This window comes from Mytilus californianus, unplaced genomic scaffold (assembly GCF_021869535.1).
Source record: "Mytilus californianus isolate M0D057914Y unplaced genomic scaffold, xbMytCali1.0.p SCAF_5, whole genome shotgun sequence".
Classification (NCBI taxonomy): Eukaryota; Metazoa; Mollusca; class Bivalvia; order Mytilida; family Mytilidae; genus Mytilus; species Mytilus californianus.
Window position 1 is genome coordinate 74,379,409 of NW_026262701.1, and position 22,041 is coordinate 74,401,449.

The window sequence follows — 22,041 nt, forward strand, 5'->3', positions numbered from 1 at the left end:
AACACACATTAGTATTCATCAGGGTTCGTTGTATGTACATTGAATTGGTCTGTATTTGATGTACAGTTGATGTGTACCTCAAGTAGACAATGCATGTCGACAGTTTTGATGGTTATACACATCAATATTCATCAGAGTTGGTTGTATGTAGGTTGAATTGATCTGTACTTGAGGTACAGTTGATGTGTACCTCAAGTAGACAAAGCCTTTCGAACATTTTGATGGTAACACACATTAGTATTCATCAGGGTTAGTTGTATGTATACTGAATTGGTCTGTACTTGAGGTACAGTTGATGTATACGTCGAGTAGACAAAACTTGTGGAAAGTTTTGATGGTAATATACATTAATATTCATTAGAGTTGGGTGTATCTAGATTGAATTGGTCTGTACTTGAAGTACAGTTGATGTGTACCTCAAGTAGACAGAGCCTATCAAAAGATTAACTGGTAGCACACATTAGTAATCATCAGTGTGGATTGTTTGTAGATTGAATTGGTCTGTACTTGAGGCACAGTTGATGTATACCTGAAGTAGACAAAGCCTCTTAAAACGTTTAATGGTAACAGACATTAGTATTCATCAGGGTTAGTTGTACATTTTGTATTTAGATCCAATCGGTCTATACAAGAGATAAAAATATGTGCACTTCATGTAGACAAAGCCTCTACAAAGTTTTGATGGTAATATAATTAGTTTTTATCATATTTGGTTGTATGTAGATTGAATAATCTGTACTTGAGGTACAATTGATGTTTACCCCAAGTAGACAAATCCTGTCGAATGTTTTGATGGTAATACACATTAATATTCATCATAGTTGGTTGTATGTAGGTTGAATTTGTCTGTACTTGAAGTGCAGTTGATATGTACAGCAAGTACAAAATTCTAAAGATTAAAAGTTATCACTCATAAGTTTGCATTAGAGTCGGTTACGTGTAGATCCATTGGTCTGTACTTGAGGTACAGTTGATGTGTACCTCAAGTATACAATGCCTGTCAAAGTTTTAATGGTTATACACATCAATATTCTTCAGAGTTGGGTGTATTTAGACTAAATTGGTCTGTACTTGAGGCACAGTTGATGTATTCCTCAAGTAGACAAAGCCTCTCAAAAGTTTTAATGGTAACATACATTAGTATTCATTAGGCTTGGTTGTATGTAGATTGAATAATCTGTACTTGAGGTACAACTGATGTTTACCTCAAGTAGACAAAGCCGGTCGAAAGTTTTGATGGTAATACACATCAATTTGCATTATATTTGAATGCATGTAGATTGAATTGGTCCTAACTTCAGGTACAATTGATAAGTACCTCAATTAGACAAAGCCTGTCGAAAGTGTTGATGGTAATACACATCAATATTCATCAGAGTGGGGTGTATGTAGATTGAATTGGTCTGTACTTGAGGTACAGTTCATTTATACCTCAAGTAGACAAAGCCTAACGAAAGATTAAATAGTAACACACATTAGTATTCATCAGTGTTGGTTGTATGAAGATTCAATCGGTCTGTACTTGAGGTACAGTTGATGTGGACGTCGAGTAGACAAAGCCTGTAGAAAGTTTGGATGGTAATACACGACAATATTCACCAAAGTTGGGTGTATATAGATTTAATTGGTCTGCATTTCAGGTGCAGTTGATGTGTACCTCAAGTACACAATGCCTGTCGAAAGTTTTGATGGTTATACAAATCAATATTCATCAGAGTTGGGTGTATCTAAATTGAATTGGTCTGAACGTGAGGTACAGTTGATGTGTACTTCAAATAGACAAAGACTGTCGAAAGGTTTGATGGTAATACACATAAGTATTCATCAGTATTGGTTACATGTAGTGTAAATTTGTCTGTAGTTGATGTGCAGTTGATATGTACAGCAAGCAGACAATTCTAAAAATTAAAAGATAACACTCATAAGTATTCATTAGGGTTGGTTGTATGTTGATTCAATCGGTCTGCACTTGAGGCACAGTTGACGTTCACCTCAAGTAGACAAAGCCTTTCAAACATTTTGATGGTAACACATATTAGTATTCATCAAGGTTGGTTGTACGTATATTGAAGTTGTCTGTACTTGAGGTACAGTTGATGTGGACGTCGAGTAGACAAAGCCTGTTGAAAGTTTGGATGGTAATACACGACAATATTCACCAAATTGGGTGTATATAGATTGAATTGGTCTTCATTTCAGTTGCAGTTGATGTGTACCTCAAGTACACAATGCCTGTCGAAAGTTTTGATGGTTATACAAATCAATATTCATCAGAGTTTGGTGTATCTAAATTGAATTGGTCTGTACTTGAGGTAGACAATACTAATTATATATAAAGATTAAAAGGTAACACTCATAAGTATTCATTAGAGTTGGTTGTATGTTGATTCAATCGGTCTGCACTTGAGGCACAGTTGATGTTCACCTCAAGTAGACAAAGCCTTTCGGACATTTCGATGGTAACAAACATTAGTATTCATCAGGTTTGGTTGTACGTATATTGAAGTTGTCTGTACTTGAGGTACAGTTGATGTGGACGTCGAGTAGAAAAAGCCTGTAGAAAGTTTGGATGGTAATACACGACAATATTCACCAAAGTTGGGTGTATATAGATTGAATTGGTCTGAATTTCAGGTGCAGTTGATGTGTACCTCAAGTACACAAATCCTGTCGAAAGTTTTGATGGTTATACAAATCAATATTCATTAGAGTTGGGAGTATCTTGATTGAATTAATCTGTACATGAGGTACAGTTCATTTATACTTCAAGTAGACGAAGCCTAACGAAAGAATAAATGGTAACACACATTAGTATTCATCAGTATTGGTTGTATGAAGATTCAATCGGTCTGTACTTGAGGTACAGTTGATGTGTACCTCAAGTAGACAAAGCCTTTCGAACATTTTGATTTTAACACACATTAGTATTCATCAGGGTTAGTTGTATGTATACTGAATTGGTCTGTACTTGAGGTACAGTTCATGTATACGTCGAGTAGACAATTCTTGTCGAAAGGTTTGATGGTTATACACATCAATATTCATCAGAGTTGGGTGTATGTAGGTTGAATTGATCTGTACATGAGGTACAGTTGATATGTATTGCAAGTAGGCAATTCTCAAGATTAAATGGTAACACACATAAGTATTCATTAGCGTTGGTTGTATGTAGATTCCATCGGTCTGTACTTGAGGTACAGTTGATGTGTACCTCAAATAAACAAAGCGTTTCGAACATTTTGATTTTAACACAAATTAGTATTCATCAGGGTTGGTTGTATGTATACTGAATTTGTCTGTACTTGAGGTACAGCTGATGAGTACGTCGAGTAGACAAAGCTTGTGGAAAGTTTTGATGGTAATACACATTAATATTCGTTCGAGTTGGGTGTATCTAGATTGCATTGGTCGGTACTTGAGGTGCAGTTGATGTGTACCTCAGGTAGACAGAGCATATCGAAAGTTTTTATGGTTATACACATCAATATTCATCAGAGTTGGGTGTATGTAGGTTGAATTGATCTGTACTTGAGGTACATTTGATGTGTACCTCAAGTAGACAAAGCCTTTCGAACATTTTGATGTTAACACACATTAGTATTCATCAGGGTTCGTTGTATGTACATTGAATTGGTCTGTATTTGAGGTACAGTTGATGTGTATCTCAAGTAGACAATGCATGTCGAAAGTTTTTATGGTTATACACATCAATATTCATCAGAGTTGGGTGTATGTAGGTTGAATTGATCTGTATTTGAGGTACATTTGATGTGTACCTCAAGTAGACAAAGCCTTTCGAACATTTTGATGGTAACACACATTAGTATTCATCAGGGTTCGTTGTATGTACATTGAATTGGTCTGTATTTGAGGAACAGTTGATGTGTACCTCAAGTAGACAATGCATGTCGACAGTTTTGATGGTTATACACATCAATATTCATCAGAGTTGGTTGTATGTAGGTTGAATTGATCTGTACTTGAGGTACAGTTGATGTGTACCTCAAGTAGACAAAGCCTTTCGAACATTTTGATGGTAACACACATTAGTATTCATCAGGGTTAGTTGTATGTATATTGAATTGGTCTGTAGTTGAGGTACATTTGATGTATACGTCGAGTAGACAAAGCTTGTGGAAAGTTTTGATGGTAATATACATTAATATTCATTAGAGTTGGGTGTATCTAGATTGAATTGGTCTGTACTTGAAGTACAGTTGATGTGTACCTCAAGTAGACAGAGCCTATCAAAAGATTAACTGGTAACACACATTAGTATTCATCAGAGTGGATTGTTTGTAGATTGAATTGGTCTGTACTTGAGGCACAGTTGATGTATACCTGAAGTAGACGAAGCCTCTTAAAACGTTTAATGGTAACAGACATTAGTATTCATCAGGGTTAGTTGTACATTTTGTATTTAGATCCAATCGGTCTATACAAGAGATAAAAATATGTGCACTTCATGTAGACAAAGCCTCTACAAAGTTTTGATGGTAATATAATTAGTTTTTATCATATTTGGTTGTATGTAGATTGAATAATCTGTACTTGAGGTACAATTGATGTTTACCCCAAGTAGACAAATCCTGTCGAAAGTTTTGATGGTAATACACATTAATATTCATCATAGTTGGTTGTATGTAGGTTGAATTTGTCTGTACTTGAAGTGCAGTTGATATGTACAGCAAGTACAAAATTCTAAAGATTAAAAGTTATCACTCATAAGTTTGCATTAGGGTCGGGTGCGTGTAGATCCATTGCTCTTTACTTGAGGTACAGTTTATGTGTACCTCAAGTAGACAATGCCTGTCGAAAGTTTTAATGGTTATACACATCAATATTCTTCAGAGCTGGGTGTATCTAGACTAAATTGGTCTGTACTTGAGGCCCAGTTGATGTATTCGTCAAGTAGACAAAGCCTCTCAAAAGTTTTAATGGTAACATACATTAGTATTCATTAGGCTTGGTTGTATGTAGATTGAATAATCTGTACTTGAGGTACAACTGATGTTTACCTCAAGTAGACAAAGCCGGTCGAAAGTTTTGATGGTAATACACATCGATTTGCATTATATTTGAATGCATGTAGATTGAATTGGTCTTAACTTCAGGTACAATTGATGTGTACCTCAATTAGACAAAGCCTGTCGAAAGTGTTGATGGTAATACACATCAATATTCATCAGAGTGGGGTGTATGTAGATTGAATTGGTCTGTACTTGAGGTACAGTTCATTTATACCTCAAGTAGACAAAGCCTAACAAAAGATTAAATAGTAACACACATTAGTATTCATCAGTGTTGGTTGTATGAAGATTCAATCGGTCTGTACTTGAGGTACAGTTGATGTGGACGTCGAGTAGACAAAGCCTGTAGAAAGTTTGGATGGTAATACACGACAATATTCACCAAAGTTGGGTGTATATAGATTTAATTGGTCTGCATTTCAGGTGCAGTTGATGTGTACCTCAAGTACACAATGCCTGTCGAAAGTTTTGATGGTTATACAAATCAATATTCATCAGAGTTGGGTGTATCTAAATTGAATTGGTCTGAACTTGAGGTACAGTTGATGTGTACTTCAAATAGACAAAGACTGTCGAAAGGTTTGATGGTAATACACATTAGTATTCATCAGTATTGGTTACATGTAGTGTAAATTTGTCTGTAGTTGATGTGCAGTTGATATGTACAGCAAGTAGATAATTCTAAAAATTAAAAGATAACACTCATAAGTATTCATTAGGGTTGGTTGTATGTTGATTCAATCGGTCTGCACCTGAGGCACAGTTGACGTTCACCTCAAGTAGACAAAGCCTTTCAAACATTTTGATGGTAACACATATTAGTATTCATCAGGGTTGGTTGTACGTATATTGAAGTTGTCTGTACTTGAGGTACAGTTGATGTGGACGTCGAGTAGACAAAGCCTGTAGAAAGTTTGGATGGTAATACACGACAATATTCACAAAATTGGGTGTATATAGATTGAATTGGTCTGCATTTCAGTTGCAGTTGATGTGTACCTCAAGTACACAATGCCTGTCGAAAGTTTTGATGGTTATACAAATCAATATTCATCAGAGTTTGTTGTATCTAAATTGAATTGGTCTGTACTTGAGGTACAGTTGATGTGTACCTCAAGTAGACACAGCCTGTCGAATGTTTTTATGGTTATACACATCAATATTCTTCAGAGTTGGGTGTATCTAGACTGAATTGGTCTGTACTTAAGGCACAGTTGATGTATACCTCAAGTAAACAAAGCCTCTCAAAAGTTTTAATGGTAACAGACATAAGTATTCATTAGGCTTGGTAGTATGTAGATCCAATCGGTCTGTACTTGAGATACAAATGATGTGCACTTCATGTAGACAAAGACTCTACAAAGTTTTGATGGTAATATTATTACTTTTCATTATATTTGGTTGTATGTAGATTGAATAATCTGTACTTGAGGTACAATTGATGTTTACCTTAAGTAGACAAAGCCGGTCGAAAGTTTTGATGGAAATACACATCAATATTCATTATATTTGAATGCATATAGGTTCAATTGGTCTTAACTTGAGATACAATTGATGTGTACCTCAATTAGACAAAGCCTGTCGAAAGTGTTGATGGTAATACACATCAATATTCATCAGAGTTGGATGTATGTAGATTGAATTGATCTGTACTTGAGGTACAGTTCATTTATACCTCAAGTAGACAAAGCCTAACGAAAGATTAAATTGTAACACACATAAGTATTCATCAGTGCTGGTTGTATGAAGATTCAATCATTCTGTACTTGAGGTACAGTTGATGTGTACCTCAAGTAGACAAAGGCTTTCGAACATTTTGATGGTAACACACATTAGTATTCATCAGGGTTCGTTGTATGCACATTGAATTGGTCTGTATTTGAGGTACAGTTGATGTGTACCTCAAGTAGACAATGCATGTCGAAAGTTTTGATGGCTATACACATCAATATTCATCAGAGTTGGGTGTATGTAGGTTGAATTGATCTGTACTTGAGGTACAGTTGATGTGTACATCAAGTAGACAAAGCCTTTCGAACATTTTGATGGTAACACACATAAGTATTCATCAGGGTTCGTTGTATGTACATTGAATTGGTATGTATTTGAGGTACAGTTGATGTGTACCTCAAGTAGACAATGCATGTCGAAAGTTTTTATGGTTATACACATCAATATTCATCAGCGTTGGGTGTATGTAGGTTGAATTGATCTGTACTTGAGGTACAGTTGATGTGTACTTCAAGTAGACAAAACCTTTCGAACATTTTGATGGTAACACACATTAGTATTCATCAGGGTTCGTTGTATGAAGATTCAAACGGTCTGCACTTGAGGTACAGTTGATGTGTACCTCAAGTAGACAAAGCCTTTCGAACATTTTGATTTTAACACACATTAGTATTCATTAGGGTTAGTTGTATGTATACTGAATTGGTTTGTACTTGAGGTACAGTTGATGTGTACGTCGAGTAGACAAAGCTTGTGGAAAGTTTTGATGGTAATATACATTAATATTTATTAGAGTTGGGTGTATCTAGATTGAATTGGTCTGTACTTGAGGTACAGTTGATGTGTACCTCAAGTAGACAGAGCCTGTTGAATGTTTGATGGTTATACACATTAATATTCTTCAGAGTTGTTTGTATCTATACTGAATTGGTCTGTTCTTGATGTACAGTTCATGTATTCCTCAAGTAGACAAAGCCTCTCAAAACTTTTAATGGTAACAGACATTAGTATTCATCAGGTTTGTTGTACATTTTGTATTTAGATCCAATCGGTCTATACAAGAGATAAAAAATATGTGCACTTCATGTAGACAAAGCCTCTACAAAGTTTTGATGGTAATATAATTAGTTTTTATCATATTTGGTTGTATGTAGATTGAATAATCTGTACTTGAGGTACAATTGATGTTTACCCCAAGTAGACAAATCCTGTCGAAAGTTTTGATGGTAATACACATTAATATTCATCATAGTTGGTTGTATGTAGGTTGAATTTGTCTGTACTTGAAGTGCAGTTGATAGGTACAGCAAGTACAAAATTCTAAAGATTAAAAGTTAACACTCATAAGTTTGCATTAGGGTCGGTTGTGTGTAGATCCATTGCTCTGTACTTGAGGTACAATTCATGTGTACCTCGAGTAGACAATGCCTGTCGAAAGTTTTAATGGTTATACACATCAATATTCTTAAGAGTTGGGTGTATCTAGACTAAATTGGTCTGTACTTGAGGCACAGTTGATGTATTCCTCAAGTAGACAAAGCCTCTCAAAAGTTTTAATGGTAACATACATTAGTATTCATTAGGCTTGGTTGTATGTAGATTGAATAATCTGTACTTGAGGTACAACTGATGTTTACCTCAAGTAGACAAAGCCGGTCGAAAGTTTTGATGGTAATACACATCAATTTGCATTATATTTGAATGCATGTAGATTGAATTGGTCTTAACTTCAGGTACAATTGATGTGTACCTCAATTAGACAAAGCCTGTCGAAAGTGTTGATGGTAATACACATCAATATTCATCAGAGTTGGGTGTATGTAGATTGAATTGGTCTGTACTTGAGGTACAGTTCATTAATACCTCAAGTAGACAAAGCCTAACGAAAGATTAAATAGTAACAAACATTAGTATTCATCAGTGTTGGTTGTAAGAAGATTCAATCGGTCTCTACTTGAGGTACAGTTGATGTGTACCTCAAGTAGACAAAGCTTTTCGAACATTTTGATGGTAACACACATTAGTATTCATCAGGGTTCGTTGTATGTACATTGAATTGGTCTGTATTTGAGGTACAGCTGATGTGTACCTCAAGTAGATAATGCTTGTCGAAAGGTTTGATGGTTATACACATCAATATTCATCAGAGTTGGGTGTATGTAGGTTGAATTGATCTGTACATGAGGTACAGTTGATATGTACTGCAAGTAGGCAATTCGCAAGATTAAATGGTAACACACATAAGTATTCATTAGCGTTGGTTGTATGTAGATTCAATCTTTCTGTACTTGAGGTATAGTTGATGTATACCTCAAATAGACAAAGCTTTTCGAACATTTTAATTTTAACACATATTAGTATTTATCAGGGTTGGTTTTATGTATACTGAATTGGTCTGTATTTGAGATACAGCTGATGTGTACGTCGAGTAGACAAAGCTTGTGGAAAGTTTTGATGGTAATACACATTAATATTCATTAGAGTTGGGTGTATCTAGATTGAATTGGTCTGTACTTGAGGTACAGTTGATGTGTACCTCAAGTATACAGAGCATGTTGAATGTTTTGATGGTTATTCACATCAATATTCTTCAGAGTTGTTTGTATCGGGACTGAATTGGTCTGCACTTGAAGTACAGTTCATGTATACCTCAAGTAGACAAAGCCTATCAAAAGATTAACTGGTAACACACATTAGTATTCATCAGTGTTGGTTGTTTGTAGATTGAATTGGTCTGTACTTGAGGCTCAGATGATGTATACCTCAAGTAGACAAAGCCTCTCAAAACTTTTAATGGTAAAAGACATTAATATTCATCAGTGTTAGTTGTATTTAGATCCAATCGGTCTGTTTAAGAAATACAAATGATGTGCACTTCATGTAGACAAAGCCTCTACAAAGTTTTGATGGTAATATAATTAGTTTTTATCTTATTTGGTTGTATGTAGATTGAATAATCTGTACTTGATGTACAATTGATGTTTACCTCAAGTAGACAAAGCCGGTCTAAAGTTTTGATGGTAATACACATCAATATTCATCAGATTTGGATGTATGTAGATTGAATTGATCTGTACTTAAGGTACAGTTCATTTATACCTCAAGTAGACAAAGCCTAACGAAAGATTAAATGGTAACACACAGTTTTGATGGTTATACACATCAATATTAATCAGAGTTTGGTTTATGTAGTTTGAATTGATCTGTACTTGAGGTACAGTTGATGTGTACCTCAAGTAGACAAAGCCTTTGGAACATTTTGATAGTAACACACATTAGTATTCATCAGGGTTCGTTGTATGCAGATTCAATCGTTCTGTACTTGAGGTACAGTGTATGTATACCTCAAGTAGACACAGCCGGTCGAAAGTTTTGATGGTAATACACATCAATATTCATTATACTTGAATGCATGTAGATTGAATTGGTCTTAACTCGAGGTGCAATTGATGTGTACCTCAATTAGACAAAGCCTGTCGAAAGTGTTGATGGTAATACACATCAAGATTCATCAAGAGTTGGGTGTATGTAGATTGAATTGGTCTGTACTTGAGGTACAGTTCATTTATACCTCAAGTAGACAAAGCCTAACGAAAGATTAAATGGTAACATACATTAGTATTCATCAGTGTTGGTTGTATGAAGATTCAATCGGTCTGTACTTGAGGTACAATTGATGTATACCTCAAAGAGACAAAGCTTTTCAGACATTTTGATTTGAACACACATTAGTATTCATCAGGGTTGGTTGTATGTATACTGAATTGGTCTGTACTTGACATACAGCTGATGTGTACGTCGAGTAGACAAAGCTTGTGGAAAGTTTTGATGTAAATACACATTAATATTCATTAGAGTTGGGTGTATCTAGATTGAATTGGTCTTTACTTGAGGTACAGTTGATGTGTACCTCAAGTAGACAGAGCATATTGAATGTTTTGATGGTTATTCACATCAATATTCTTCAGAGTTGTTTGTATCTGGACTGAATTGGTCTGCAATTGAAGTACAGTTCATGTATACCTCAAGTAGACAAAGCCTATCAAAAGATTAACTGGTAACACACATTAGTATTCATCAGTGTTGGTTGTTTGTAGATTGAATTGGTCTGTACTTGAGGCACAGATGATGTATACCTCAAGTAGACAAAGCCTCTCAAAACTTTTAATGGTAAAAGACATTAGTATTCATCAGTGTTAGTTGTATTTAGATCCAATCGGTCTGTTTAAGAAATACAGATGATGTGCACTTCATGTAGACGAAGCCTCTACAAAGTTTTGATGGTAATATAATTAGATTTTATCTTATTTGGTTGTATGTAGATTGAATAATCTGTACTTGATGTACAATTGATGTTTACCTCAAGTAGACAAAGCCGGTCTAAAGTTTTGATGGTAATACACATCAATATTCATCAGAGTTGGATGTATGTAGATTGAATTGATCTGTACTTGAGGTACAGTTCATTTATTCCTCAAGTAGACAAAGCCTAACGAAAGATTAAATGGTAACACACAGTTTTGATGGTTATACACATCAATATTCATCAGAGTTTGGTGTATGTAGTTTGAATTGATCTGTACTTGAGGTACAGTTGATGTGTACCTCAAGTAGACAAAGCCTTTCGAACATTTTGATAGTAACACACATTAGTATTCATCAGGGTTCGTTGTATGTAGATTCAATCGTTCTGTACTTGAGGTACAGTGTATGTATACCTCAAGTAGACACAGCCGGTCGAAAGTTTTGATGGTAATACACATCAATATTCATTATACTTGAATGCATGTAGATTGAATTGGTATTAACTCGAGGTACAATTGATGTGTACCTCAATTAGACAAAGCCTGTCGAAAGTGTTGATGGTAATACACATCAAGATTCATCAAGAGTTGGGTGTATGTAGATTGAATTGGTCTGTACTTGAGGTACAGTTCATTTATACCTCAAGTAGACAAAGCCTAACGAAAGATTAAATGGTAACACACATTAGTATTCATCAGTGTTGGTTGTATGAAGATTCAATCGGTCTGTACTTGAGGTACAGTTGATGTATACCTCAAACGGACAAAGCTTTTCGAACATTTTGATTTGAACACACATTAGTATTCATCAGGGTTGGTTGTATGTATACTGAATTGGTCTGTACTTGAAATACAGCTGATGTGTACGTCGAGTAGACAAAGCTTGTGGAAAGTTTTGATGTAAATACACATTAATATTCATTAGAGTTGGGGGTCTAGATTGAATTGGTCTGTATTTGAGGACCAGTTGATGAGTACCTGAAGTAGACAGAGCTAGTCGAATGTTTTTATGGTTATACACATCAATATTCATTAGAGTTGGGTGTATCTAGATTGAATTGGTCTTTACTTGAGGTACAGTTGATGTGTACCTCAAGTAGACAGAGCATATTGAATGTTTTGATGGTTATTCACATCAATATTCTTCAGAGTTGTTTGTATCTGGACTGAATTGGTCTGCAATTGAAGTACAGTTCATGTATACCTCAAGTAGACAAAGCCTATCAAAAGATTAACTGGTAACACACATTAGTATTCATCAGTGTTGGTTGTTTGTAGATTGAATTGGTCTGTACTTGAGGCACAGATGATGTATACCTCAAGTAGACAAAGCCTCTCAAAACTTTTAATGGTAAAAGACATTAGTATTCATCAGTGTTAGTTGTATTTAGATCCAATCGGTCTGTTTAAGAAATACAAATGATTTGCACTTCATGTAGACAAAGCCTCTACAAAGTTTTGATGGTAATATAATTAGATTTTATCTTATTTGGTTGTATGTAGATTGAATAATCTGTACTTGATGTACAATTGATGTTTACCTCAAGTAGACAAAGCCGGTCTAAAGTTTTGATGGTAATACACATCAATATTCATCAGAGTTGGATGTATGTAGATTGAATTGATCTGTACTTGAGGTACAGTTCATTTATACCTCAAGTAGACAAAGCCTAACGAAAGATTAAATGGTAACACACAGTTTTGATGGTTATACACATCAATATTCATCAGAGTTTGGTGTATGTAGTTTGAATTGATCTGTACTTGAGGTACAGTTGATGTGTACCTCAAGTAGACAAAGCCTTTCGAACATTTTGATAGTAACACACATTAGTATTCATCAGGGTTCGTTGTATGTAGATTCAATCGTTCTGTACTTGAGGTACAGTGTATGTATACCTCAAGTAAACACAGCCGGTCGAAAGTTTTGATGGTAATACACATCAATATTCATTATACTTGAATGCATGTAGATTGAATTGGTATAACTCGAGGTACAATTGATGTGTACCTCAATTAGACAAAGCCTGTCGAAAGTGTTGATGGTAATACACATCAAGATTCATCAAGAGTTGGGTGTATGTAGATTGAATTGGTCTGTACTTGAGGTACAGTTCATTTATACCTCAAGTAGACAAAGCCTAACGAAAGATTAAATGGTAACACACATTAGTATTCATCAGTGTTGGTTGTATGAAGATTCAATCGGTCTGTACTTGAGGTACAGTTGATGTATACCTCAAACGGACAAAGCTTTTCGAACATTTTGATTTGAACACACATTAGTATTCATCAGGGTTGGTTGTATGTATACTGAATTGGTCTGTACTTGAAATACAGCTGATGTGTACGTCGAGTAGACAAAGCTTGTGGAAAGTTTTGATGTAAATACACATTAATATTCATTAGAGTTGGGGGTCTAGATTGAATTGGTCTGTACTTGAGGACCAGTTGATGAGTACCTGAAGTAGACAGAGCTAGTCGAATGTTTTTATGGTTATACACATCAATATTCATTAGAGTTGGGTGTATCTAGATTGAATTGGTCTGTACTTGAGGTACAGTTGATGTGTACCTCAAGTAGACAGAGCATATTGAATGTTTTGATGGTTATTCACATCAATATTCTTCAGAGTTGTTTGTATCTGGACTGAATTGGTCTGCAATTGAAGTACAGTTCATGTATACCTCAAGTAGACAAAGCCTATCAAAAGATTAACTGGTAACACACATTAGTATTCATCAGTGTAGGTTGTTTGTAGATTGAATTGGTCTGTACTTGAGGCACAGATGATGTATACCTCAAGTAGACGAAGCCTCTCAAAACTTTTAATGGTAAAAGACATTAGTATTCATCAGTGTTAGTTGTATTTAGATCCAATCGGTCTGTTTAAGAAATACAAATGATGTGCACTTCATGTAGACAAAGCCTCTACAAAGTTTTGATGGTAATATAATTAGATTTTATCTTATTTGGTTGTATGTAGATTGAGTAATCTGTACTTGATGTACAATTGATGTTTACCTCAAGTAGACAAAGCCGGTCTAAAGTTTTGATGGTAATACACATCAATATTCATCAGAGTTGGATGTATGTAGATTGAATTGATCTGTACTTGAGGTACAGTTCATTTATACCTCAAGTAGACAAAGCCTAACGAAAGATTAAATGGTAACACACAGTTTTGATGGTTATACACATCAATATTCATCAGAGTTTGGTGTATGTAGTTTGAATTGATCTGTACTTGAGGTACAGTTGATGTGTACCTCAAGTAGACAAAGCCTTTCGAACATTTTGATAGTAACACACATTAGTATTCATCAGGGTTCGTTGTATGTAGATTCAATCGTTCTGTACTTGAGGTACAGTGTATGTATACCTCAAGTAGACACAGCCGGTCGAAAGTTTTGATGGTAATACACATCAATATTCATTATACTTGAATGCATGTAGATTGAATTGGTATTAACTCGAGGTACAATTGATGTGTACCTCAATTAGACAAAGCCTGTCGAAAGTGTTGATGGTAATACACATCAAGATTCATCAAGAGTTGGGTGTATGTAGATTGAATTGGTCTGTACTTGAGGTACAGTTCATTTATACCTCAAGTAGACAAAGCCTAACGAAAGATTAAATGGTAACACACATTAGTATTCATCAGTGTTGGTTGTATGAAGATTCAATCGGTCTGTACTTGAGGTACAGTTGATGTATACCTCAACGGACAAAGTTTTTCGAACATTTTGATTTGAACACACATTAGTATTCATCAGGGTTGGTTGTATGTATACTGAATTGATCTGTACTTGAAATACAGCTGATGTGTACGTCGAGTAGACAAAGCTTGTGGAAAGTTTTGATGTAAATACACATTAATATTCATTAGAGTTGGGGGTCTAGATTGAATTGGTCTGTACTTGAGGACCAGTTGATGAGTACCTGAAGTAGACAGAGCTAGTCGAATGTTTTTATGGTTATACACATCAATATTCTTCAGAGTTGGGTGTATCTAGACTGAATTGGTCTGTACTTAAGGCACAGTTGATGTATACCTCAAGTAAACAAAGCCTCTCAAAAGTTTTAAGGGTAACAGACATTAGTGTTCATTAGGCTTGGTTGTATGTAGATCCAGTCGGTCTGTACTTGAGATACAAATGATGTGCACTTCATGTAGTCAAAGACTCTACAAATTTTTGATGGTAATATTATTACTTTTCATTATATTTGGTTGAATGTAGATTGAATAATCTGTACTTGAGGTACAATTGATGTTAACCTCAAGTAGACGAAGCCGGTTGAAAGTTTTGATGGTAATACACATCAATATTCATTATATTTGAAAGCATGTAGATTCAATTGGTCTTAACTTGAGGTACAATTGATGTGTACCTCAATTAGACAAAGGCTGTCGAAAGTGTTGATGGAAATACACATCAATATTTATCAGAGTTGGGTGTATGGAGATTGAATTGGTCTGTACTTCAGATACAGTTCATTTATACCTCAAGTAGACAAAACCTAACGAAAGATTAAACGGTAACACACATTAGTATTCATTAGGGTTGGATGTATGTAGATTCAATCGCTCTACTTTTGAGGTACAGTTGATGTATACCTGAAGTAGACAAAGTCTTTCGAACATTTTGATTTTATCACACATTAGCATTCAGCAGGGTTGGTTGTATGTATATTGAATTGGTCTGTACTTGAGGTACAGTTGATGTGTACGTCGAGTAGACAAAGCCTGTGGAAAGTTTAGATGGTAATGCTCGTCAATATTCATCAAAGTTTGGTGTATATAGATTGAATTGGTCTGCATTAAAGATGCAGTCGATGTGTACCTGAAGTACAAAATGCCTGTCAAAAGAATTGATGGTTATACACATCAATATTCATCAGAGTTGGGTGTATCTAGATTGAATTGGTCTGTTCTTGCGATACAGTTGATGTGTACCTCAAGTAGACAGAGCCTGTTGAATGTTTGATGGTTATACACATCAATGTTCTTCAGAGTTGGATGTATCTAGACTCAATTGGTCTGTACTTGAGGTACAGTTCATGTATACCTCAAATAGACAAAGCCTATCGAAAGATTAAATGGTAACACACATTAGTATTCATCAGTTTTGGTTGCTTGTAGATTGAATTGGTCTGTACTTGAGCCACAGTTTATGTGTACGTCGAGTAGACAAAGCCTATGGAAGATTTGGATGTTATTACAAGTTAATATTCATCGAAGTTGGGTGTATGTTGATTGAATTTGTTTGAACTTGGGGTACAGTCGATTTGTACCTCAAGTAGTCAAAGCCTGTCGAAAGTTTTGATTGTAAAACACATCAATATTCATCAGCATTTGTTGCATGTAGGTTGATTTTGTCTGTACTTGATATGCAGTTGATATGTACAGCAAATAGACAATTCTAAAGATTAAAAGTTAACACTCATAAGTTTGCATTAGGGTCGGTTGTATGTAGATTCAATCGATCAGTACTTGAGGTACAGTTGATGTGTACCTCAAGTAGACAATGTCTGTCGAAAGTTTTGATGGTTATACACATCAATATTCATCAGAGTTGGGTGTATCTAGATTGAATTGGTCTGTTCTTGAGGTACAGTTGATGTGTACAACCTCAAGATAACAGATCCTGTCGAATGTTTTCATGGTTAAACACATCAATATTTTTCAGAGATGGGTGTATCTAGACTAAATTGGTCTGTACTTGAGGCACAGTTGATGTATACCTCAAGTAGACAAAGCCTCTCAAAAGTTTTAATGGTAACAGACATTAGTATTCATTAGGCTTGGTTGTATGTAGATCCAATTGGTCTGTACTTGAGATACAAATGATGTGCACTTCATGTAGACAAAGACTCTACAAAGTTTGATGATAATATTATTACTCCTCATTATATTTGGTTGTATGTAGATTGAATAATCTGTACTTGAGGTACAATTGATGTTTACCTCAAGTAGACGAAGCCGGTCGAAAGTTTTGATGGTAATACACATCAATATTTATTATATTTGAATGCATGTAGATTGAATTGGTCTTAACTTGAGGTACAATTGATGTGTACCTCAATTAGACAAAGGCTGTCGAAAGTGTTGATGGAAATACACATCAATATTTATCAGAGTTGGGTGTATGTAGATTGAATTGGTCTGTACTTGAGGTACAATTCATTTATACCTCAAGTAGACAAAACCTAACGAAAGATTAAACGGTAACACACATTAGTATTCATAAGGGTTTGTTGTATGAACATGATGTATAGTTGATATGTACCCCAAGTAGACAGTTCTCAAGATTAAATGGTAACACACATTAGTATTCATTAGGGTTGGATGTATGTAGATTCAATCGCTCTACTTTTGAGGTACAGTTGATGTATACCTGAACTAGACAAAGTCATTCGAACATTTTGATTTTATCACACATTAGTATTCATCAGGGTTGGGTGTATGTATATTGAATTGGTCTGTACTTGAGGTACAGTAGATGTGTACGTCGAGTAGACAAAGCCTGTGGAAAGTTTTGATGGTGATGCTCGTCAATATTCATCAAAGTTGGGTGTATGTAGATTGAGTTGGTCTGCATTCAAGATGCAGTCGATGTGTACCTCAAGTACAAAATGCCTGTCAAAAGTATTGATGGTTATACACATCAATATTCATCAGAGTTGGGTGTATCTAGATTGAATTGGTCTGTTCTTGAGGTACAGTTGATGTGTACAACCTCAAGATAACAGAGCCTTTCGAATGTTTTTATGGTTAAACACATCAATATTTTTCAGAGATGGGTGTATCTGGACTAAATTGGTCTATTCTTGAGGCACAGTTGATCTATACCTCAAATAGACAAAGCCTCTCAAAAGTTTCAATGGTAACAGACATTAGTATTCATTAGGCTTGGTTGTATGTAGATCCAATTGGTCTGTACTTGAGATACAAATGATGTGCACTTAATGTAAACAAAGACTCTACAAAGTTTTGATGGTAATATTATTACTTTTCATTATATTTGGTTGTATGTAGATTGAATAATCTGTACTTGAGGTACAATTGATGTTTACCTCAAGTAGACGAAGCCCGTCGAAAGTTTTGATGGTAATACACATCAATATTCATTGTATTTGAATGCATGTAGATTGAATTGGTCTTAACTTGAGGTACAATTGATGTGTACCTCAATTAGACAAAGGCTGTCGAAAGTGTTGATGGAAATACACATCAATATTTATCAGAGTTGGGTGTATGTAGATTGAATTGGTCTGTACTTGAGGTACAGTTCATTTATACCTCAAGTAGACAAAACCTAACGAAAGATTAAACTGTAACACACATTAGTATTCATCAGGGTTCGTTGTATGTACATTGAATTGATCTGTACATGATGTATAGTTGATATGTACCCCAAGTAGACAATTCTCAAGATTAAATGGTAACACACATTAGTATTCATTAGGGTTGGATGTATGAAGATTCAAGGCTCTACTCTTCAGGTACAGTTGATGTATACCTGAAGTAGACAAAGTCTTTCGAACATTTTGATTTTATCACTCATTAGTATTCATCAGGGTTGGTTGTATGTATATTGAATTGGTCTGTACTGGAGGTACAGTTGATCTGTACGTCCTGTAGACAAAGCCTGTGGAAAGTTTTGATGGTAATGCTCGTCAATATTCATCAAAGTTTGGTGTATATAGATTGAATTGGTCTGCATTAAAGATGCAGTCGACGTGTACCTGAAGTACAAAATGCCTGTCAAAAGCATTGATGGTTATTCACATCAATATTCATCAGAGTTGGGTGTATCTAGATTGAATTGGTCTGTTCTTGAGGTACAGTTGATGTGTACCACCTCAAGATAACAGAGCCTGTCGAATGTTTTTATGGTTAAACACATCAATATTTTTCAGAGATGGGTGTATCTAGACTAAATTGGTCTGTACTTGAGCCACAGTTGATGTATACCTCAAGTAGACAAAGCCTCTCAAAAGTTTCAATGGTAACAGACATTAGTATTCATTAGGCTTGGTTGTATGTAGATCCAATTGGTCTGTACTTGAGATACAAATGATGTGCACTTCATGTAGACAAAGACTCTACAAAGTTTTGATGGTAATATTATTACTTTTCATTATATTTGGTTGTATGTATATTGAATAATCTGTACTTGATGTACAATTGATGTTTACCTCAAGTAGACGAAGCCGGTCGAAAGTTTTGATGGTAATACACATCAATATTCATTATATTTGAATGCATGTAGATTGAATTGGTCTTAACTTGAGGTACAATTGATGTGTACCTCAATTAGACAAAGGCTGTCGAAAGTGTTGATGGAAATACATATCAATATTTATCAGAGTTGGGTGTATGTAGATTGAATTGGTCTGTACTTGAGGTAAAGTTCATTTATACCTCAAGTAGACAAAACCTAAGGAAAGATTAAACGGTAACACACATTAGTATTCATCAGGGTTTGTTGTTTGTACATGGTGTATAGTTGATATGTACCCCAAGTAGACAATTCTCAAGATTAAATGGTAACACACATTAGTATTCATTAGGGTTGGATGCATGTAGATTAAATCGCTCTACTCTTGAGGTACAGTTGATGTATACCTGAAGTAGACAAAGTCTTTCGAACATTTTGATTTTATCACACATTAGTATTCATCAGGGTTGGGTGTATGTATATTGAATTGGTCTGTACTGGAGGTACAGTTGATGTGTACGTCGAGTAGACAAAGCCTGTGGAAAGTTTTGATGGTAATGCTCGTCAATATTCATCAAAGTTGAGTGTATGTAGATTGAATTGGTCTGCATTTAAGATGCAGTCGATGTGTACCTCAAGTACATAATGCCTGTCAAAAGTATTGATGGTTATACACATCAATATTCATAAGAGTTGGGTGTATCTAGATTGAATTGGTCTGTACTTGAGGTACAGTTGATGTGTACCTCAAGTAGACAGAGCCTGTCGAATGTTTTTATGGTTATACACATCAATATTCTTCAGAGTTGGATGTTTCTAGACTGAATAGGTCTGTACTTGAGGTACAGTTCATGTATACCTCAAGTAGACAAAGCCTATCAAAAGATTAACTGGTAACACACATTATTATTCATCAGTGTTTGTTGTTTGTAGATTGTATTGGTCTGTACTTAAGGCACAGTTGATGTATACCTAAGTAGACAAAGCCTCTTAAAACTTTTAATGGTAAGAGGCATTAGTATTCATCAGGGTTAGTTGTGTTTAGATCCAATCGGTCTGTACAAGAGATACAAATGATGTGCACTTTATGTAGACAAAGCCTCTACAAAGTTTTAATGGTAATATAATTAGTATTTTTTATATTTGGTTGTATGTAGATTGAATAATCTGTACCTGAGGTAGAGTTGATGTTTACCTCAAGTAGACAAAGCCGGTCTACAGTTTGGATGGTAATACATATCAATATTCATTATATTTGAATGTGTGTAGATTGAATTGGTCTTAACTTGAGGTACAGTTGATGTGTACCTCAAATAGACAAAGCCTGTCGAAAGTTTTGATGGTAATACACATCAATATTCATCAGTATTGGTTACATGTAGGATAATTTTTTCTGTACTTGAAGTGCAGTTGATATGTACAGGAAGTAGACAATTCTTAAGATTAAAACGTAACACTCATAAGTATTTATTAGGATTGGTTGTATGTAGATTCAATCGGTCTACACTTGAGGCAAGTTCATGTGCACCTCAAGTAGACAAAGCCTTTCGAACATTTTGATGGTAACACACATGAGTATTCATCAGGGTTGGTTGTACGTATATTGAATTGATCTTTACTTGAGGTATAGTTGATGTGGACGTCGAGTAGACAAAGCCTGTCGAAAGTTTGGATGGTAATACACGTCAATATTCATCAAAGTTGGGTGTATGTAGATTTAATTGGCCTGCATTTGAGGTGCAGTTGATGTGTACCTCAAGTACACAATGCCTGTCGAAAGTTTTGATGGTTATACACATCAATATTCATCAGAATTGGGTGTATCTAGATTGAATTCGTCTGTACTTGAAGTACAGTAGATATGTACCGCAAGTAGACAATTCTCAAGATTAAATGGTATTCATTAGGGTTGGTTGTATGTAGATTTAATCGTTCTGTACTTGAGGTACAGTTGATGTATACCTCAAATAGACAAAGTTTTTCGAACATTTTGATTTCAACACACATTAGTTTTCATCAGGATTGGTTGTATGTATACTGAATTGGTCTGTACTTGAGGTACAGTTGATGTGTACGTCGAGTACTTTTGTTTACTTCAGGTACATATCAACTGTACCTCAAGTGCAGACCAATTCTAATTACATACACCCAACTTTGATGAATGTTGATGTGTATTACCATCAAAACTTTTGACAGGGTTTGTCTACCTGAGGTAAACATCAACTGTTTCTCAAGTACAGGCCAATGCAACTTACATACACTCAACTGTGATGAGTATTGATGTGTGTTAACATCAAAACTTTCAACAGGCTTAGTGTACTTCAGGTACGCATCAACTGGACCTCAAGTGCAAACCAATGCAACTTACACACACCCAACTCTGGTAAATATTGATGTGTATTATCATTATAACTGTCGACAGGCTTTGTCTACTTCAGGTACGCATCAACTGGACCTCAAGTGAAAACCAATGCAACTTACATACATCCAACTCTGGTGAATATTGATGTGTATTACCATTAAAACTTTAGACAGGCTTTGTCTACCTGAGGTACACATCAACTGTACCTCAAATATAGACCAATTCAATCTGCATACACCTCAATTTGATGAATTTTGATGTGTATTACCATCGAAACTTTCAAAAACTTTGTCTATTTGAAGTACAAATCAACTGTACCTTAAGTAAAGACCTACTCAATCTACATATGCCCAACACTGATATAAGTGATGTGTATTCCCTTCTA